The following is a 23,291-nucleotide window of genomic DNA, read 5'->3' on the forward strand; positions in this document are numbered from 1 at the left end:
TTAGAGGTGTAACATAACACTCCCCAATACTGCACATTAAAAAACAAACCCACAATTTTAGTCAAATGATACTCAGCTGTGACCTACATGCAAAACTATTCATATCCTGTAACCAACTTCCCTGACTCCACAAAATCCACCTGAAATAAGCTGAAGCTTGATTTAAAAACAAAAACAAAAACAAAAGATTATGTAACTGAACTCATCAATGGGGTTTACTTTATCACACATAACACACAAAGGAGAGAACACAGACATGCTACAATTCTTAGGGTCTTTTCATACAAAGAAGTTAAGAAACATGATCCCATGGTAAGATATGTCTCAAAGGTCCTTTTGTATACAGATCGTACTACACAAGTTAAGTCTGGCCATTTCCCATTCCCAACCCTGCTCCACCATTCTAGCAGATTCAACCATTTAGTATTTAGCTGTGAATCCAGCAGCCAAAAAAGATTGCTATGTGTTCAGCTGAGAACTGATAGCAAAGTTCACGTGCTTCACTCTAAAAAAGTAAGGCCAAAAATTCAACCATATTAAGATGGCAGACTGAAAGCAGGGAAGAATGCTGAGAAAAAGCTGGGGCGCCTGGGTGGCTCAGTCGGTTAAGCGTCCGACTTCAACTCAGGTCATGATCTCATGGTGCGTGGGTCGGAGCCCCACATGGGGCTCTGTGCTGACAGCTTGGAGCCCGGAGCCTGCTTCGGATTCTGTGTCTCCCTCGCTCTCTGCTCCTCCCCCACTCACATTCACTCTCTCTCCCTCTCTCTCAAAAGTAAACACTAAAAAAATTAATTGTTTGGGCGCCTGGGTGGCTCAGTCAGTTAATGTCCAACTTCTGCTCAGGTCATGATCTCATGGTTCAGGGGTTTGGGCCCCACATTGGACTCTGTGCTGACAGCTCAGAGCCTGGAGCCTACATTGGATTCTAGCTCTCCTTCTCTCTCTCTGCCTCTCCCCTGCTTGTGCTCGCTCGCTGTCTCTCTCTCTCTCTAAAAAATAAACATTAAAAAGAAAGGTGATGTTAGTGGAGAAACTGTGGATCACCAGTGTCAAAATACAGCATTCCTCAGTCATTTAGCACAGAGAGTAACCACCCTATGCATGCATCAAGCAGCTCGAGGAACTTCAGGACTTATAGCACAGTTCAACAATCCATGATAAAAGCAACGTTCTGCTGGTGCTGTAAAAGCAACTTAGAAATCGTCTGGCCCAACACCACCCACCCCTCAGCTTACAAAAGAACTATAGATATTAAGGGCCATACAACTAATCAAGGACAAAGGCCTCCTGGTCCCAAACCAAACTCAGAGTCAAGAGTTTTTCTCAAAACAAAACAAAACAAACAAACAAAAACAATTAACAGATAAAATTCTGGCCTTGAAATAAAAAAAACTCAACTTTGCCACTTAATAGCTAAGTGACTTTAGAAAGTTACATGACTCAGAAAATAATTTCATTTCTTTGGGTCTCAGTTTCTTTTATCTATGAAATGAAATTCTGCTACTAATTAATAAGGTAACATTTATGTAACTCATATTCTGTACCAGGCACTGTTCAAAGAGCTTTTCATATATTAACTCATTTAATCCTCAAAATTTCAATTACTATCTCCATTTAACACATAAGGAAACTAGAGCATAAAGAGGTAATATAACCTAATTGAAAACACAAAGCAAAAGTACACAGTAAAGCCAATTTAAACCTAGACAATCTTCAATAATATTTTCACTCGAAAGGCACTTACACTCATGTTAGGGGCTAAACTTTAGCAATCTCAAAAAAATCTGTCTATGTGAATTACCAAGTCTATATAGCACACAGGCTTTTGAGCCAAATGGGCCTAGACTAAAGCATCTGATTTGCCATGTCACTTCTCTGAGCCAGAGGTTTTCCACGTGTGCAATGGGGGAAATAGGATGTACCTCAAACTAAATGAAAAATACCTAAGAGTATTTGCCAAACAGTACACGCTCAATAAATGGCTTTAGGAGGGAGGGGGAAAAAAAGCCCTCAAATATCAAATAAAACATTTTGTTAACACATGAGTTATGTATACATTTAAAAACAGAGCATAGGAAAATATTAGGTGTGCTCTACTTATTAAATAAGAGCAGCTTTATGCAGCAGGTGGAATGTATATGTATAAGCATGTGCATGTGTTTCACTTTTTTAATCAAGCACTGCTTTTTCTTTTCTTTTTTTAATAGAGAAGGACAGTTACTATTCTTTTTGTTTAATGTCTGTCTGTTTTGAGAGAGAGAGAGAGAGAGAGAGAGAGAGAGAGAGAGAGAGATTGAGAGAGAGGTAGATACAGGAGAGACAGAATCCCAAGCACATTCCATGCTGTCAGTGCACAGCCTGACACAGGGCTCAATCCCACAAACCGCGAGATCATGACCTGAGCCAAAATCAAGAGTCAGATGCTTAAACTAAATGAGACCCCCAGGTGCCCCAGCTACTGGGGATTCGAGCACTGCTTTTTCAAACAGTGGATTTTTTTCAGACTTTCAGGTTTATAGAAAAATTGGGTGAAAAATAGAGAAAATCCTATGTACCCCTTCTCCATACCACACACATACAGTTTCCCTTATTATTAACATCTTACATCAGTGTGATACATTTGTTACAACTGCTGAACAACCAATGTTTATGCAACACTATTAAAGTCCATAATTTACATTAGGGTTCTCTTTGTGTTGTACATTCTAGTTTTGACAAATGTATAATGACATGCATCCACCATTACAGAATCATACAGAACAGCTTCACTGCCCTAAAAATCCCATGTTCCACCTATTCAAACCCTCCTTCTTCCAAATGTCATATAGTTAAAGTCATACAGTATGTAGTCTTTTCAGATTGGCCTTTTTGATTTAGCAATATGGATTTAAGATTCCTCCATGAGTTGACATTTCTTTTTATCACTGAATAATATTCCAGTGTCCGGATGGACCACAGTTTTTTATCCATTCACCTACTTTAGGACATCTCAGTTGCTTCCAAGTTTTAGCAATTATGAACAAAGATGCTATAAACATTCGTATGCAGATTTTTGTGTAGACACAGGTTTTCAACCCATTTGGGTAAATACCAAGGAGAACGATTATGGGATCATATGGCAAGACAATGTTTAATTTAGCTTTGTGAGAAACTTCCAGACTCTCTTTCATCCAACACAGTTGTACCATTTTACATCCCCACCAGCAGTAAATGAGCCCCTACTGCTCCACATCCTCATCAGCATTTGGTGTTGTCAAAGTTTGGGACTTGAGCCCTTCTAATAGGTGTGCAGTGGTATCTCACTGTTGCTTAATTTGAAATTCCCTGATGACACAGGATGTTGAGTATCTTTTCATATGCTTATTTGCCATCTGTACATCTTTGGTAAGGTGGCCTGTTCAAATCTTCTATCCATTTTTTTTTTTTTTTATTGGGTTGTCTGTTTTCTTGGTCTTTAGTTTTAAGAGTTCTTTTCATTCTCTTAATAGTCTCTCGTTGAGCAGAAGTTTTTAATTTTAATGAAGTCCAACTCATCAACTTTTTCTTTCATGGATTACACTCTTGGTGGTGATGTTACATCTTTTGTAACTGACCTTGAAAGGTAAAAGGCTTTGGGGCACCTGGGTGGTTCAGTCAGTTAAGAGTCCCACTCAGGCCTCAGAGGCTCAGGTCATGATTTCACAGTCATGAGACCGAGCCCTGCATCAGGCTGCATGCTCTGCTCTCTCAAAAATAAATACACTTAAAAAAAAAAAAAAAAAAAAAAAAAAAAAGAAGAAGAAGGATGGGGCACCTGGGGGGCTCAGCTGGCTAAGAGTCCAACTCTTGGTTTAGGCTCAGGTCATGATTTCGTTCATGAGACCAAGCCCCATGTCAAGCTAAGAGCAGAGCATAGGGCCTGGTTGGGATTCTCCCTCCTCCCCCTTCTCTCTCTGCCCCTCTGTCCCTCTCAAAAATAAACAAACTTAAAAGAAAGGAAAAGGATAGGGCTCCTGGGTGGCTCAGTTGGTTCTATGTCCAACTCCTGATTTCGGCTCAAGGCATGATCTCACCGTTTGTGGGTTCGAGCTCTGAATGGGGCTCTGTGCTGACAGTGCGGTTCTCTCTCTCTCTCTGCCTTTCTTTCTGCCCCTCCCCTGCTCACCCATGTGCTCACTCTCTCCCTCTCTCTCAAAATAAATCAGTAAATTGTAAAAAAAAAAAAAAAAAAAAAGAAAAAAAGATGGGTAAGGTAAAATTAGAAAAAGACCTCACTGATACGCCAAGATCACTTTAAGATAATGAGATTCACAAGCAAATACATATGTACTAATTAACTGTCTATTCTGTACCCCGCACCATGCTTGGGAATACAACAGGGTATGAATCAACTCAGACACACAAAGAGCAAATACTCCTCCCCCAAATACCTTCAAATAAACTTTCTCTACATGGTGGTACGGAGTTTATATATAATACTCACACAAAAAGAACACCGAATTTCAGGAGTGCCTGGGCGGCTCAGTTGGTTAAGCATCTGACTTCAGCTCACGTCACGATCTCACAGTTCATGAGTTCAAGCCCTGCATCAGTCTGTTTGCTCTCAGCATGAAGCCTGCTTTGGATTCTTGTCCCCCTCACACTCTGCCCCTCCCCCCCACACATTCTCTCTCTCTCTCTCACTCTCTCATACACACACACACACACACACAAATAAAAATAACACTGAATTTCACAATGTTCCCCTGGAAATTCTCTTTTATTTTCTACATAAAAAAGGTACATAAGGAAAAACCAAAAAACCTACAAATTACATATACCTAGTCCAAAAATCTAGCTTTTCATCCTTACCCAAAATACCTAGAATGATGGAAAAGCTCAATCCCACCGTGTCATTTGAAGCCTTGCAACACTGGGCTCAGGTCAAAAGGTCCTTTATCAACTAACAGGATTTGTTTTTAAGATTTTATTTATTTTTTAAGTTTATTTATTTTGAGAGAGAGAGAGAATCCTAAGCAGGTGCCATGAAATCAGCACAGAGCCCAATGTGGGGCTCAAACTCACAAACCATGAGATCATGACCCAAGCCTAAACCAAGAGCCGGACACTCAAGTGACTAAGCCAGCCAGGCACTCAGTCCCAATTAACAGTTTAAACAAGAGTGGTACCCATGGCTACAATCCTAACATAGAATGGGCTGTAGGAGGGGCGCCTGGGTGGCTCACTCGGTTGGGCGTCCAAATTCGGCTCAGGTCATGATCTCATGGTCTGTGAGTTCAAGCCCCGTGTCGGGCTCTGTGCTGACAGATCAGAACCTAGAGCCTGCTTCGGATTCTGTGTCTCCCTCTGTCTCTGCTCTTCTCCCGCTTGTGCTCTGTCTCTCTCAAAAATAAACATCAAAAAAAAAAAAAAAAAAAAAGAAAAAAAGAAAAGAAAAAAGAATGGGCTGTAGGAGCTAGCTACATTGAACCAGAACACTTTCTGAATACTTACTGTCCCTGAGCAAGATGAAAAAGATGTTAGCAAGTAACCAGAGTGGTAACAGGAAAACATCTCCTCACTGAAACAGACACCAGTCCTTTCCAATCCTTGACAGAACAGTTACATGACAGAACTGTAGCCACCCAGTTAGATGGCTTGTTTGGTGAAAGAACCAACAGTTCAATGCATCTCAGCAAGTCTTTATTTGAGCACCTATAATATGCCAGCCAATATTCTAGGCTCTTAGGATGTAGCAGTGAACAAGACAGACAAAAATCCCTACCTTTGTTATTTAAGAGCAGAGAGGGAAAAACAACAAAGCCATAAGTACAAAACTAAGTAAATTAAACAGTATGTTAGAAGGTGTGAAGTACTATGAAAAAGAAAGAAGGGGGCAGTGCAAGTGCATTAAGGCAGTATACGAGGGGAAATGCAACCTTGCAGATGGTCAGCCCTTACTGAGGAGACACCTGAGCAAAGAATTGACGAAGTAAGGGAGTCAGCCAAGCACACATGTATGGAATGAGCAATCCTGGCAGGGAAAGGAAGAATGTGCCTGGTGAGGTGGAGAACTAGGAGCCCAAAGTCAGCGGAGGGCTAGAGAAGGATAAGTAGAGGGAGAAAAGGGTAGCAAGGACAGAGCGGTAAGAGTGAGGACCAGATCACTTAGGACAGAGGATGACAAATGTTTTCTTTAAAGGACTAGATATTAAATAGTTTAGGCTTTTCAAGCTGTAAGGTCCTTACCACTCAATTCTTCCTTTGCAGTGCAAATACAGCCACAGATAAGATGTGAACAAATGAGACTGGCTGTGTTCCAATAAAACTTTATTTACAGGCACAGATATCTTGATTTCATATGATGTTCACCTCACAAATATCAATTTTTTTTTTTATTTTTTAAGGATTTAAAAATATAAAAACCATTTTAGCTTGCAGGTCATACAAAAACAGGCAGTAGGCCAAATTTGGTCCGTGGGCGATAGTCTGTCAGCTCCTGAAACAGGGGGTCCTTCTAGTCACTTTAAAGACTGTGGCTTTCACTATGAGATGGGGAACCCTTACAGGGTTTTGAGCAGAGAAGTGATAATTATCAGACTCATATTTTTATTTATTTTTTTAATGTTTATTTTGAGAGAGAAAGTGCGTGCTTGCACAAGCAGGGGAGGGGCGGGGCGCAGAGGTGGAGAAGAGGGAGAGAATCCCAAGCAGATCCCACACTGTCAGCACAAAGCCCGACACAGGGCTCTATCTCATGAACCTAGAGATCATGACCTGAGCCGAGATCTAAGAGTTGAGACGCCTAACGAACTAAGCCACCCAAGTGCCCCTTTTAAAAGATCACTATGACTGCCATGTGGAAACACATAATAGAGAGGACAAGGGTGGAAGAATGGAAACCACTGGGAAGTTAGTGATCAGATTATGTATATATTCTGAAAGGAAAGATGACGGGACTTAGCAAAACGGATGTGTGAGTGTGAGGGAACTGGAAGCATCAGGACCAACATCAAGGTTTTTGGCCTGAGCAGATGAGTTAGGAAACGTGCAGGAAGAGCAAGTTTTGGGATTAAGATCAGGAATTCAGCTTTGTACATGCTGAATCCCAGACACTGATTAGATATTTTAAGTAGTCAACTGGGTATTAACTTAGAGTTTAGAAGAGAGGTCTGAATCAAGATATAAATTTGGTAATTTTCAGGATAAAGGCAGAATGTAAAGCCACAAGACCACCAAGAGAGTAAGTATACTAATGAATGGGAGAGAGCAGAACGAAGAGGCACAACTACAGTCAGAGAAGGAGTGGCCTGATAGGTAGGAGGTAAATAAAGTAGGACTGTGCTATTCTGGGGGTGCCTGGCTGGATCAGTTGGTAAAGCAAGCAACTCTAAATCTCAGGGTCGTGAGTCTGGGCCCCACATTGGGTACAGAGATTACTTAAAACATAAATAAACAGGGGCGCCTGGGTGGCGCAGTCGGTTAAGCGTCCGACTTCAGCCAGGTCACGATCTCGTGGTCCGTGAGTTCGAGCCCCGCGTCAGGCTCTGGGCTGATGGCTCGGAGCCTGGAGCCTGTTTCCGATTCTGTGTTTCCCTCTCTCTCTGCCCCTCCCCCGTTCATGCTCTGTCTCTCTCTGTCCCAAAAATAAATTAAAAACGTTGAAAAAAAAAAAAATTAAAAAAAAAAAAAAACATAAATAAACAAACTTAAAAAAAAAAAAAAAAAAACTGTGCTGTTCTGAAAGCCAAGTAAGGAAAACTTGTAAGACAAGCACTTTGAATTAAAAACAGGAAAAGGGATAGAGCATGAAAATGGAAATCCTGAGTTCTGCTCCTTACTTTACTACAAAGGATGTTTCTAACTCAAAGATACCTGTATTCTCAAGTCCCGTATACTACAGTATCGAGTTTTGCCGTGTTTTACCATTTATAGGAACTTATCCTCTCCTACACTATTCTCTCTCCACTCCAGCCCTTCTTTATGGGAAAGTTTACCTAGAAAATATCACGTTCCCCTCCAAAACCTTCAATGACTAATCATTACCCAAGCAACCGGCATTCTATTCATCCACTCTGTGTGGCACCAAGGTCCTCCATAATACAACACTAATGTAATTCATTCCGTCCTTTCTCTCACCACTGCAGTTCCAGCCAAAATAAGAATAATGACTCTTCCCCCAAACACCTTGCAGTGTGCTAGCGCTAAGCTTTAAGTTAAACGTTTCCCTTATGTGGACTGCAACCTCTACTCCACCATGAATTTGTCATTGTTCTATTTATTCATCAACTGTCCCGTCTCAAATATAGCCCTCCATGAAGCTTTATCCAGTGCTTGAGTTGAATATAATTCCTCTTTCTTTGAGCCATCCAGCATTTTTTCAACTTCCTAATACTCAGCTTCAGTTATTTTTATCACAAGCTCCTGAATGAAATAACTTACCTTTATCTCCATAGCACCTAGTACAATGACCTGCACTCAAGAGAGGCTCAATAAAAATGTGAATTCAACCCCGGATTTATCTTTCCTTAGGGAGCACCTAACTGAAGAATCCAAGAAGTTTCCATCTGAAAGGTCACCATCTCTTCCCTTATCTCCATGGGAGATCATCATCTCAGTCATCATCACAGTGACTTACAGGGAATTTCTGACTCTTCCTCCATAAGCACAAATTCTCTTATTTACTTGACTTATTTCACCCATCTTGGATTAATTCCCCAAACCTTCTCCCATTCCTTCAGGACTTTACTACTTAGCTCACTGACACACAATCAACTTCTACTCCTGGCATAATTCTTAGCAATTTCAATAACCACACAGATGATCCTTCTAAAATTCTGGACTCTCCATTCCTTGTTTTCCTTTCCTTGCATGTTTTCATCTTCTTTCCTACTTTAGACAACCACTCTCCACCAACGCCGGTAATCCCCTAATCCTACCACCTTTCACGATCCCTCACCCTTTTCATGCCCTCACTTCTATCCTTATCCAACTGAAATTACACAATCCATTATGTGTCACTCATTTACATCAGCAACTCCCTTTGTTATCCTCTCCCGGCAAAACTCCAACTCTGCTTAAATCCAACTCTCCAGGTTACGCCACACCGATAACCCTGGACAAACGGATATGACTAGGGAGGGGGAAAAAAAAACAACAACACACAATTGTGTTTATTGGTTGTTTTCTAAATTCATGATCAATCCTCAAAAGGCCCAATAATCAACAGTTCTCAAACAGTGATGGTACTGCAACCCTGTGGGATTTGAAAATGTGAGGTAGAGTTTCCTGGTTTTCATAATGACTAGGTGAGTAATCCCGACATTTGGTATCCTGGGATGCTAACCATCCTGCAATGTCCAAGAAGCCCCATTGAAAAAAATAAAACTCATTCACTTTATTACTGATTATTTCCAATCTTCTCTTCTCTTTTCAAATGCCTGTACCTCCCTCCCATATCCTCACACGACCGCTCATCCTGCTTTCTACTTCATGCAAAATACCAACCTTGCTGCATCTTTTCCCATATATTGTTCTTCCTTGTTACTATGAATGAACTGTTCCTATTCCTATTTAATGGAGAGCTCTCAACTCAAACCCTCTTAGAACCCATCCCCTTTTGCCTACTCAAGAATATAGCTCCAGTAATCACTCCCTCTGCTCTCTGTCTCGCATAACTTTCCTTGATCTCTAGCTCCCCACACCCAATTCTCTGCCCCTTTTAAAGCAGAATTCTCTGATTACGCTTCTGTTTCCATTTCCTCACCTCCCATTCTCTCTTAAATTCACCCCAATCAGCCTCTCACACCAATGCTCTACTGAAACAGTTCATGCCAAGGTCCCCTAGGACTCCCATAGTGTTTAAATACTGTGAACAATTCTCAGTCCTCACCTCAGCTGACCTCTCAGCAACAGGTGACACAGCTGACTGTTCCCTACTCGAAACATTTTACTTCCCTTGGCTTCCATCCAGTACTCTACTCTTAGTTCTCTTCCTACTTCATAAATTACTCCACCGGCTCCTTTCTTTCTTATCTCCAGAGCCTCTGACTGCTGGAATGCAGCTGGACTCAGCCCTCACACTGAATCCCTTCACCACTGTACCTGCACTCATTTGGCAATCTCACTCAGGCTTGAGGCTTTAAATACCACCTATACACTGAGGGCAACCGAGTTTATATCACCCTTAGTTCTAGACTCACACTCAAATACATAATCAACACATCCACCTGGATGTCTAATAAAAGTTTTAAATATGCCCCAAATTAATTCCTGACCCATCTCCCCCAAAAAAACACAAAACTTTACTTTGCTCCTTCCAGTGTTCCCTCTCTCAAGAGAAGGCAACTACTCCTTCTGATAGCTTATCTCAAAAAGAGTCCTCCTTGACAGCTCTCTTCCTGCCACACCCCATATCTAATCCATCACCAAATCTTTCACCTTTACCTTGTTCTCTTTACCTAGAGCAATAGCATCCACAGTGTTCCCTTTAAAATTTAAATTAGGTCATATCATGCTTTGCTCAAAACCTTCCAAGGGCTTGGTCTCTGCTTAAACACCTCTCTAACGGCCTACAAATCCCTAATAATCTGATTCCCCTGAACTTCTTGGCCTCCTCCCCTACTGCTCCCCCTTCAGTGTTCCATCCACACTGGTAGCCTTGCTTTTTCTCAAACAAGTCACACATTCTCCTCCTCAGAGCCTCGATATTTGCTATTTATTATCACAGATATGCACATACCTCTTTACGTCTTCAGTTGTCTTCTTAAACATCCTTACTACGAGCCCATCCCTGATCATCATATATAGCATAGCAACCCCTCCTCTAGGACTTCTCTGACCCTGTTTATATCTCTCCATAGGATTTATCACTGGCATATCTTTGCTTACTCTCTGTTTTGTACACCTAGAGCAATGCTTGGCACAAAGGAGAAACTCAAATGAATTTCTCAAAATAATTTCTTCATACAGCATCATAGTCAATGTTCACAATCCCCTGAAAAGTAGTAAGATATGGAATTAATGGTATAATTTATTTTATAATCTTTAAAAATATGAAAGCACTGGGGTGCCTGGGTGGCTCAGTCGGTTGAGCGTCCTACTTCCGCTCAGGTCATGATCTCAAGGCTTGTGAGTTCGAGCCCCGCGTCGGGCCCTGTGCTGACAGCTCAGAGCCTGGAGCCTGCTTCAGAGTCTGTGTTTCCCTCTCTCTCTGCCCCTCCCCCACTCATGCTCTGTCTCTGTCTCAAAAATAAATAAACATTAAAAATTTTTTTTAAATATGAAAGCACAAATATACAAAAATGTTAAATAATTTGTCTATGATCATACACCAGCAGAGCCATCTCTACAACTGGGATTGGGTCTCCAGCATTTTCCAATTCACATTACTGTGGCCATGAATAAATCAAAGAGCAGGTGTATATTTAATTTTGCATGGTAATCTTTAAAAGCTCAGCCTGGAGCGCCTGGCTGGTTAAGTTGGTGGATGTACAACTCTTGATCTCAAGGCTGTGAGTTCAAACCCCACACTGCATGTGGAGCCGACTTAAAAAAAAAAAAAAAATTAATTAAAAAAAAATTCAAAGCTCAACCTGAAATCTAGTCCTTTATACCACAATCAAACATGAAGTAGTACCTAACTGTACATGCCTCAGTGGCTATTTATTTTCTTCCCACTAAAAGGCTGTGATAGCATCAGGCTATTTGAAATTTACATATCTTATTGTGACAATTCTGATCAAAAGGAAAAGGGAGCAATGAATGTGCCAAGAAACAGTTAAGTATTCAAGTATTCTCTATCCTTCCGTGCCCAACGCAGCACACTTAACTCTGAAGGGTAAGCCAGCACCTTGGTAAACAAGCTTCAAAGGGTATCTTTGGTTCTCAAAAGACTTTTTGTTGCCGTTGTACAGAACAGAGCATGGCAAAGAAACTGTATCTGGAAAGAGAATGGACATGATTATTTTTCTTAATTAGTTAAGCTTGCAAAACCACCTCAGAACCTGCAATCTAGTTATAAGCAAACAGTCATTTAGTGTTTTAAAAATCACCAATTTTAAAACAAATAGAAGTCATTCTTCACCTTGGCAAAATAAACAATTGGTTTAGTCTCAAAAAAAATGCATATCTTCACCAAGTATTATGTCAATACAGAAAAACTTTTCATATGTAACAGTACTAAAAATTAAGAAACAGATTAGATCCTTTAGTAATATGATAATTTAATTTCTAGACTCTTGCCAACACTCATTCTCCTCTTTCTGGCATCCTCTGCCACAGTTGAAACTGTGTATCTAGGTCAGAAAAGACAAGTAGCTTTTCAGAACAGTTCAATATCTTTGGCACAAGTGTTGATATTATAATTCAATCCTTTCACAAACTCCTTTTAAAATACACTATGATGTAAATCACAAGATTAGTACTGTACAGACAGTAGTCTAATATTTAAGAAAGCCACTGAAACAAATACTTTAAAATGCTAGATTTCGAAAACTGATACAGGTCGTGAGTCTCTTGAGCCCCAAGTTGGTGTAGAGATTACTAAAAAGTAAGCAAATAAACCAAAGAACAAAACAACAAAGCTGATAGAGGTAATGAGCTACAAAACAATATAAGGTAGGCAATACAATGTAATTCATATTAGAGCAATGGGTTTAGGGTAAGAAGATCTGCCTTCAAATTCCAGCTCTGCTACTAATAAACTGGCCAATTTTGAACAAATCTCAACCTCTCTGAGCCTCAATTCCTTCAGTTATAAAGTAAAAGGGTGAGACTACACCTAGATTACTTTTTAGGTACTGTCTTTAAACATGATTCTGTAATAAAAATAGAAATCTACAAGTACATTTTATATGAGACAGATTAAACTTAATCCTTAAAAGTATATGTTTTTACAATGTAATCATATTTTAAATATTATAGATAAAACTAAAAATGAGATAGGTGAGAAAATTTGAACATGGAGTAATTTGTCAACATTATGGAATTAGTTCTAGAGGGTGATAATGGTATTATATAGGTTTCTCTTGGTGGGGGTATTCATATCTAATTTGAGAAATATTTACAGATGAAATTATATGAAAATCTGGGATTTTCTTCAAAGTAATGTAGTTGAGGGATAGTGAAGTAAGACTAGACTTATGTTGATAATTACTGTAAGCTGATGACACGTTATCCATGGTTCAAGGGGGTTCTCTCTACTTGCGTATGTTCAAATATTTCCTTATAGAAATTTAAGAAAGGTTTTTAAACAGGACCACATTTATCAAGAATCTAAACAGCCAATTTTCAATTTACCAGTAGTAAAATGAGATTTTCATGTCATATTTTCTTCAGGCACAACATATCTGCTTTAGAGAATCCATATTAACTGCACAAAACTAGAAATATAAAACCATCTTGGGGAGCAATTTAGTAATAACCAACAGTCAAAGATGTGGGTATCCTATAAACAACAATACTATTTTTTTCTTTTTTATAAGTTTTTTATTTCTGGGGCTCCTGGGTGGCTCAGTCAGTTGGGCATCCGACTTCGGCTCAGGTCATGTTCTCACGGTTTGTGGTTCAAGCCCTACATCGGGCTCTGTGCTGACAGCTCAGAGCCTGGAGCCTGCTTCGGATTCTGTGTCTCCCTCTGTTTCTGCCCCTCACCTTTAGTTATGACTAAATTAATATATATAATATTATATATAATATATATTAACATATATTAACATATGTAATAACATGTATTAACATGTTATATAATATATATTACATATATATGTTATGTATATGTATGTAATGTATATATACATACATATAATGTATATGTATATGTATAATATATATATGTTAGCATTTGTAATTACTAAATTAATATAACCTTTAGTTATTACTAAATTATGCCTCTCTCAAAAACAAATAAATGTAAAAAAAAACAATTTTTTTTAAGTTTTTATTTCTTTTGAGAGAGAGCACACATGCACAAGCAGCAGAGGCACAGAGAGAGAAAGAGGAAGAGATAATCCCAAGCAGGCTCTGCACTGTCTGCCTGATATGGGGCTCAAACCCACGAACTGTGAGATCATGATCTCAGAGAGTCGGACGCCTAACCGACTGAACCACCCAGGTACCCCAACAATATTCTTTCTGGTTACAGTTACATTATCTAGAGAAACTCCAACACAAACACAGGTAGACGGGTTTAAATCAATGTTCAATGCAGCACTTTTTATAATCACAAAACACTAGAAAACTAAATGTCCATCAACAAGAGAATGGAGATACAAACTGCAGTTAAAGAATTACAGTGATACATTTCATCATTTCTAAACCCACAACAATGTTGGGTGGAAAAGCTAGTTGCAGATGAAGTATAAAGTGATTCCTTTCATGAAAGCTTAAAAATGCATAAAATAATGTTATATATAATTTATGGGTACACACGCACACTATTTTTAGTATAAAAATCATTCAAGGTAATGACAAACAAAAAATTCAGTAGTGGTTATTACTGGGAAAAAGAAGGAACAGAATACATACACAGTATGTATCTGAGTACTACTTCTTGGGAAAAGAATCCACAGCAAATTTGGAAAAAGTGAAAAGTTGTGTGTGGTGAGTACACATTATTTGCTATATTCTATTTTGTCTATATGCCAGAAACAATTTATAATTTCCAAATGTTTTCTTTTAATGTTTCTTTTATTTTTTGAAAGAGAGAGAGATAGAGCACGAGCACAGGAGGCAGGGGGTGGGGGGGACACAGAATCCGAAGCAGGCTCCAGGCTCTGAGCTGTCAGCACAGAGCCTGATGAAGGGCTCGAACTCATGAACCATGAGATCATAACCTGAGCCCAAGTCAGATGCTCAACCAACTGAGCCACCCAGGCGCCCCTTAAATTTCAAAATGTTTTTAAAATTATGCCCACATATGTAATACTCAGAAACAAAAAGGAACCTTGGTCCTCTTAAACAGAAAATTATTTTAGCTGTCTTAGCCCTTGGGGATTACATTTTTCAATTTAAACCAAATATTGCTATTGAATAAAAGATACAAAAAGTTCCCCCAACAAAGAAGATTATGAAGTGTGTGTGTATATTTAAGTGGAACAAGACATATTCCTACACAGATTTACCCAGGGGAATAACCAGACTTTCAAAGTATTAGAGTATAGGCTAAAGTCACTGTCAGTGCTTGAAGGTCTCAAACACTGCAGGGGGTAATACTGCTCAGAAACATTCTAATTCTAAATAAAAGACCAAGTAGTACTTTTGTTAGGGCAGAACTATGGAAACCCTAATACATTTCCCAAGTCCCTATATAACCTGGCAAAATTCAACCTCCAAGTTCTGTCTTCTCGGAAGGTTTTGTCAGGATTTGATTATAGGCTTTGTTATGGGAAGGCTCAGAGTAGGCTTTAACTCCAGGGCAGAAGTCAGAAAATCTTTTCTTTACAGGGCCACACAGTAAGTTTTTTTTTTGTTTTTTTTTTTTTTTTTAAGTTTATTTTTGAGAGAGAGAGAATGAGAGGGAAGGAGGAAGAGAGGGAGGGGGAGAGAGAGAGAGAGAGAGAGAGAGAGAGAGAGAGAGAGAGAGAGAGGAAACACACACACGGGAGGGGCAGAAAAGGAGGGAGACAGAGAATCCAAAGCAGGCTCTGCATTGTGATCGCAAAGCCCAATATGGTGTTCGAACCCATGAACCATGAGATCACCACAGGAGCTGAGGTGGGACGCTCAAACGACTGGGCCACCCAGGTGCCCCCCACATAGTAAATCTTGTAGGCTTGCCAGGCCTACAGTCTGTGTGCAACTATTTAACTTTGCCAATCCTTGCTTTACCTCATGGTCTTTCTAGTGTTCCACCCACACGCCCAGGGTGTTGATCAGGTCTCTCTCTCAGTTCTTCCTGGGCCAGAGCTCCAATATCCCACAGCTGTACAACCTCTAGCATCTCTGTTTCATTCCCAGCTTCGGGGCAGCCACTCTGATGAACCTTCCAGCTTTTCTCCCCCATGGACAGCCCAACTCTTCACCAATAATTCACAAGGAACCCACACAAAAACATTTGGAAGCCCCTCCCATAGAGCTCCTCTTCTCCAGTGTCCTGCCCTAAAGATTCTAGCCATTTTAGCTGCCCCAAATTCTGATTCAACACAGGCTACCATGTTCTGCTTGGATTCCAGCTCAAGAAATTGTTCTCAGGCAGAAAGCAGGGGCAATTGTGGGGCTCATTTTACAAATTTCAAGATCAGAGGCCTGTTGTCCAAAGCCTGAAAGAGTTGCTTCACATATTTTGTCCAGTTTCATGTTTTTTTATAAATTTTTTTTTAACATTTATTCATTTTTGAGAGAGAGAGACAGAGCATGAGCGGGGAGGGGCAGAGAGAGGGAGACACAGAATCTGAAGCAGACTCCAAGCTCTGAGCTGTCAGCACAGGGCCCGACGCGGGGCTCGAACTCACAAACTGCGAGATCCTGACCTGGGCGGAAGTCAGACGCTCAACAGACTGAGCCACCCAGGCGGCCCTAGTTTTGTGTTTTTTAATGACAGAAAGGCCAGTCCAGAACCAGATACTCCATCAAAGCCAGAAGTAGAAGTTGTAATCAATAAATATTCTAGTTTCTATTATATATATCAAGACCTGTACTGGCACATAGCTAAATATGAAGCAATGGTTTAATCCAAAGGGCATGAGGGTGAGAATAACTAGCCATTTATTCATTTATCCATCTATCCATCCATCCATCCATCCATCCATCCATCCATCCAACAAATACTTACTAAGCATCTTATTGTACCAGGAAAGTGCTGACTTTATGTCTTCAAGCCTCGGTATTAGCACAGCCTACATTAGGACCATAACCTGCCCTGCCAATCACCCAGGTTTTAGGAAAAAGATAAGTTGAGAAAATGCATATAAAAGCACTTGACAAAGGCCTACACAAATACACATTATTTCTGTGATGGCAACAATCATACCCTTATTAATAAAGCACAAGTTCTCTGTGTACACTTGCCCAACAGCAGAAACATGAAAAAGGATGGCTGTGAAAGAGCAGGATATGTGTGTGTGCACATGCATGTGCACCCATGCTCTGGAGGGGAGGAGATTTCAGAATTCAAATCTGCCAGGGAACAAAGTGCATATATAAAAGTGACAGGAGATATGGGTACCTGCCATACAAACGCTTGTGACAAGATAACTGAATAACAGAACTGAATTTAAGTGAAGTCCCTTTTTGAAATTTAAAACCAAAATATAGAAAAAATAATCTTTGAAAATGTTTTATTGCAGAATGCTTTAATACAAATTTCTTTAAACTTTATTCCAACTATTTTAAAATTCAAGAATAAAAATAATTTCTACTATAAATAATATATTCATATCACATCCTTTTAATAAAATGGGTCAGAATGGTCATAATCATTTTCTCACCAATAGTCATTATTCAAAAAAAAAATTTTTTTTTTTTTTTTGGGAAACATGTAATAAGGTCCAGAGAAAAGGTAAATCATTCAAGAAACATAGAGGCTGGTGAGAGTTTAGGGAAAAATCATGACAACAGACCAGTGATCTCCACTCGGGTAGCTGAGTTAGCACAGATGTGAATCTAGCTTTTAACAAGGGTTTATTTTCTATTGGGGTTAGGGATGAGCAATGAGTAGTCACAAACATCTTAAGCTACATTCTTCCTTCTCCGTTGTCCTACTACTGTAATCTCAGGCCTTTAAATAAATGTCAGCTGTAATGTTAACAGATATTGGCATACAAAATAAGAAAAACAAACAATTCCTTAAAGACACAGAAGTGTTGACCATAAAATAAACTGTATTTGAATATGTTAAAATGAAGAAATTTGGGCATCAAAAAACACCCTAAAGAAAGTGAAAAGCGAAGTCACATATTGAAAAGACTTTTGGAATACATACCTCCAACAAAAGTACCAAAAACACATAAAGACAACTTAAAATCCAAAAGAAAACCACAAACAAGCTAGGCGAAAGAAAAAACAAAATAAAAAAAAAAAACACAGAAGTCATGAACAAGCATTTCATAGAAAAAAAAATCACAAGACCAATAAAAACATAATACCATTTCTACCCACTGAAGCTGCAAAAATTTAATCTGACAATTCCAAGGGTTGGAAAGGATATATTCATAGAGACTTTCATAGACTGATAGTGGGAAAAAAATGTTTGGCATAATGTCTACAAACTGAATAATCCCATGTTCATTACCCAGGGTTTTATTCCTCAGTATACATGGAAAGAAACTTACGCACAAGAGACATGTATTAAAATGATCACAGCAAAACTGCTCACAGCAGCAAAAACCTGGAAAACAAGGAAAATGTCCATTCACAGGAGAATGAATGAATAAACCATGTTACATTAATGTAATGGATTATTCCCAGCAAAGTAAAGGAACTACAGTGGCATGCAACAACGTGGATAAGTCTGAGCAATGCAACATTAAGTAAAAATATTAAGTCTCAAAGGATTACATATAGAATGTCTTTTTTGTAAAGTTACAACCAAAATAAAAATATACACTTTCTAAGAATCCATAAAGATGTGATGAAGCTATACAAAATCAGAAAACTAGAGAATTCAGGCTGTGAGGTCTGGGTGAAGGGGGAGGAATGGGGTTGGGGAACCTAAAAAGTCAGATGTAGATTATTAAGGATCTATCCTTTTGTTCTGGTAGTAGGTTCACAGGGGCTTATTAAGTTTTTAAATATAAATTAAAAACAGGCTATATGTGAGCTAATAAGAGCATGCCCTAAACAAGGATTATGGCTAATCCACTATCTAATTCTATCCACAGTATATCCAATTTTTTATTTTATCTTATTTTATTTTTTTAATGTTTCTAATTTATTTTTGAGACAGAGAGAGAGCATGAACAGGGGAGGGGCAGAGAGGGGGGAGACACAGAATCTGAAGCAGGCTCCAGGCTCCGAGCTGTCAGCACAGAGCCCGACGTGGGGCTCCAATTCACAGAGTGTGATCATGACCTGAGCCGAAGTCGGATGCTCAACCGACTGAGCCAATCAGACACCCCTATATCCAACTTTTTAAAAAGCTTCCAAGCCTATGTTAACTAGAGCCTATGCTGACTAAACTGAGTTTTCGTCTTCTTGATTGGAGTATAACTTTTTTTAAGTCAAATCTACTCAACTGTAAATAGCTGTTATTTTTCCTAGTGTGGTAACTTTAAAAATATGAATTGCTGACATAGTATCCTAAGTTATTATGCCAGTTATTATGTCTAAGTCACATACTATGATTGTACTCCTGGCACACCCAATACAACGATATTCATGAAACCGCAATTTAGTAAGTACTCTTAGCTTGCTACATACTGGAAAGGGAACAAAAACTTCCACGATCCATAGAAAATACCCTTGCATTTTACAAAATGACTTGTTTCTCGCCTAACCCTTAAAATATAGATGCCAACTCAAAAGAGTCTCATAACTCATAAATGACACTTTTAAGTCAACCTCGGTATTTTTTCCACAAACTTCTGTTCGGGAAAAGATCAAGTGCAAAAATTTTTCCTTAACGCAGATTTTCTCAGCTATCAGAAAACTTAAACTTAGGGTTTTCATAACAACGCAACCATTTAAGTGTCTACGTATATATTTAACATTCAAAAAAATAAGACTGTAAAAACAATTTGTTCTACTCAATTTGTGCATTTTGTAATTTCCAGCTAATATGGTTTTTAAGAACTCCACATTTACCTACCTCTGACACAGGTTCAAGAGGAAAACAGCACATAAATAACTGACAAACACACATGAAAAATGATATTCATATGTAAAAGAGGTCCCCTTCTCTATTGTTTCTCTCTCTTGTTTCGGTGCGGGGGGGGGGGGGGGGGGGACAAACTTCAAACTTCTGAAATAATCTATTTATTAGCTGGAAAGTTTTAAGTTGTTTAACCATTTGGGTAATAACACTAAACCAAAAAAGTGAGAGAGAAAGATAAAAGGGGAACGACCAAGGAACACAAGTAATAATGTGAAAAATGAACTGTTATTTTGTGAAGTGTTATTATTCACCTGTCAAACACTCCCAGATCTAGGTTCTCCAGGGTAGAGCATTCACATCACTATCAAGGATGTTACTCTCAAGTAAGTAGGATTAGAACATTAAAGGCAATATAGAAATAGGAATATTTCCTACCAGCATTATCATTAGGCAGATAAGACACCAACTAATGAATAAACTTGTGTCTTAATACACACTACCTTACAACATTATACAAAACAATTCTCATAAAGCGATTATACAAAGTAAATTCAGCATCACACACAATCCTGTGTGATTCAAAGTCTCATCATCTGACAGATGGAAAAACAGACTCATAAATTTAAGAACCCTTACAAGATCACTCAACTAGTAAATGGCAGCAATTAAATGCAAACTAGGGACACACACCTGGGTGGCTCAGATGGTTGAGCCTCTGACTTCAGCTTAGGTCATGATCTCACCGTTTGTGGGTTTGAGCCCCGCGTCGGGCTCTGTGCTGACAGTTCAGAGCCTGGAGCCTGCTCCAGGTTCTATGTCTCCTTCTCTCTCTCTCTGCTCCTCCCCTACCTGCACTCTGTCTCTCCCTCTCTCAAAAATAAATAAACATTAAAAAATAATAATAAATGCAAACTCAAATCTACTGACAGACTTCGATTTACAAAAAACTAAATGAAAAAAAAATAGAATATAAGTCAGGAGACCAGGGCTATCTAGTGTTGGAAAAGAGCCACAGAGACCTTTCCCCTGGCCCTGTGGATTCTACTTCCTGAAAAATAATACCTCCCACCCTATGTGCTTCACAAGGCTACTCTGAGGATCACAGACTAACAGTTGTGCAAAGACTTTGGAAGTTACAGTGTTATATAAACAGGGAAGATGACCCTTCCAACCTAACCAATGACAGTGAGTCGTGAACTCAAGGGACAGCAACACAACACCATGAGCTTGTGACTGGTGTTTTTTTTTTTTTTTTCAGTCTGCAACAAATTCTGCAGTTCAAGAAGAATTCAGACTAAATCTCAATTATTCAGTGTGTGATTCATAAATGGAAAAATACAACCACTGGGTTCATTTATCAAAATTTGATAGTTTATCAAGACAGGAGAACAGAATAAATTCTCTCTTGCCTAAAAAGGCCTCCTCAATCCCTATCAGTAATAATGATGAGGCCACAGTAATAACAACAATGCTTGCTATATGCCAAGGATTTGGCTAAGCATTTTACATGCTTTACTTCATTTAATCCTCAAAAACCCTCTGTAGGAGATGTGATTATATCCATTTTACAGAGGAAATAGTCTAGAAGAATGATTAATTTATCTGAGATCAAGCAGCCAGTCAATGGCAAAGTCAGGATTCGAAACAGACAACCTGTCTACAGAGTCGACAACCTGCAGCTCCTCATGACTCATTCTGCTCTGAAGCATCCACCAAAAAAGCCCACTCATCTCAAAGGCTACCTCTCCAGGAAGACTTCCTTCATCCAAGCCTAAAACCAATTCTCTCACAAAGCACCATTTCATTCCTTCTGTAGTGACACCTCTATCTGCCTATCTTATACAGTTATGAAAGAACAAATGCAAAAATCTACGAACATTATTATGAATCTTGACATCCATATACATACATACACACGCATATGTGCATAGAAGAGCAAACATGTAACTATCTGAGTCTTGAGTGCCTCCACCCTAAAGAACCATCCACATCAAGACCATTTTGAAACTAAACAAGAATGTCTTCAAACATTCTTAACAGAGACATGAAGTTATTTGCCCTGTACCATAGGGTGAGTGACAGAGCCAAGATATGAATTCATGTTTATTTACATAGTAACTTACATTACTCAGTCAGCTGCCTGATTCCAAAGGCCAGTGTTCTTAGTACTATCTACATTGCTTACCTAATCATTTAGCCTCTCAGATCTTAATTCATTTTTAATTTTTTTAAATTTTTACTTATTTTTGAGAGAGAGAGAGACAGAGTGTGAACAGGGGAGGAGCCAAGGGAGGGAGACACAGAATCCAAAGCAGGCTCCAGGCTCTGAGCTGTCAGCACAGCCCAACACAAGGCTCCAACACACAAGTCAAGAGATCCTGACCTGAGCCGAAGTCGGATGCTTAACCGAGTCACCCAGGCGCCCCTCAGATCTTAATTCTTAAGGATGAAGGTGGGGTAGGGACCAGGCCATGTCAATCTCATTTGCTACTGAATCAACAAATATTTACTGTAGCAAAATTATAGAAATTAAGTACATTGTTGGTAATGTTTAAAACTCCATGAGAGAAAAAGGCTTCAGCTTCCAAGGGAGATTCTGGACTACAGGTTTTCTAGAGCACAAAGTCAGGCCTACTCCCTCCCTATCCCCAATAACAATGAGAAAAAGAAAGGATTTCTAAAATCTGATTTCCCAATTTTGCTGAAAATTAGACTCAAGCATGCTTACTCAGTAACCTATTCTCAGAAATAAGATGCTTGGGGCACCTGGTGGCTCAGTCGATTAAGGGTCCAACCCTTGATTTTGGCTTAGGTCGTGATCTCGGAGTTCCATGGGATCAAGCCCCTGGTCTGTGCTGCCAGCACGGAGCCTACTTGGAATATTCTCTCTCTCTCTCCCTCCCCCCTAACCCATTTCTCATTCTCTCTCTCAAAATAAATAAACTTTTAAAAAGAAAAAAAGAAAGAAGATGCTTACCTCTTGGAATAAAATTTTCAAAATACCACCCTTAACTTCTTAAACCCTTTACCTTCACTAGGCCCTCAGCTTAGACAGCACCTTCCGCACATAGCCTTCCCTGATCTTGAACTCTGCCTCTTCCTAACCCTTTGCCCAACCTGGACTGAATTAATTAGCCCTCCCATATTCTTCCACTACACTAGCGTTGCCTTATGTTGCACCGCTTACCAGTTCTGTAACTACATGATCCTTGAAGGCAGATACTATGTTTTGCTCTCTGCTGTATTCCTTGTATATATCACAGTACCTGGACGGTAAACTCTCAAATATTTGTCAAATGAATAAATGACTGATGACCCAATTATGACTCTGTCTTGGTACTTTTGTGGGAGGCATAGGAGAAACCTCTTCATCGTTCTCCATAGCTGTAGCGTGAACTCGTAACTTAAACAATCTTGCCATAGGGCTGTCTCTCTACTGGGCTCTGTTCAAGCAGGTGCTATGACCACAGTTACTGTGCACCCTTTGCTTGCTGGGAAGTAAATTAAAGCTTATAAGCGTGTACTTCAACTGAGATGCTAACTGCAATTCATTCTACAGGTGCTTTATTCCCAGATAATT

At 39.4% G+C, this 23,291-nt stretch overlaps 1 protein-coding gene across 11 annotated transcripts in view; it reads right to left on the bottom strand.

Moving 5' to 3' along the window:
* STRBP (spermatid perinuclear RNA binding protein) overlaps positions 1-23,291 on the bottom strand; it is a 151,506-nt gene that overhangs the window by 74,530 nt on the left and 53,685 nt on the right. For 9 of the 11 annotated variants that reach the window (XR_008424342.1, XR_008424339.1, XR_008424341.1 and 6 more), the window contains exon 1: positions 11,813-11,902. The exons of the other annotated variants lie outside the window; for them this stretch is intronic. The gene's annotated coding sequence lies outside the window, so the exon portion shown is untranslated. Of the gene's footprint in view, positions 1-11,812; positions 11,903-23,291 lie in introns of those variants that run through there. 11 annotated transcript variants of the gene reach the window in all.

Source organism: Panthera pardus, unplaced genomic scaffold, assembly GCF_024362965.1.
Source record: "Panthera pardus isolate Hobbes unplaced genomic scaffold, ASM2436296v1 HiC_scaffold_20, whole genome shotgun sequence".
NCBI lineage: Eukaryota > Metazoa > Chordata > Mammalia > Carnivora > Felidae > Panthera > Panthera pardus.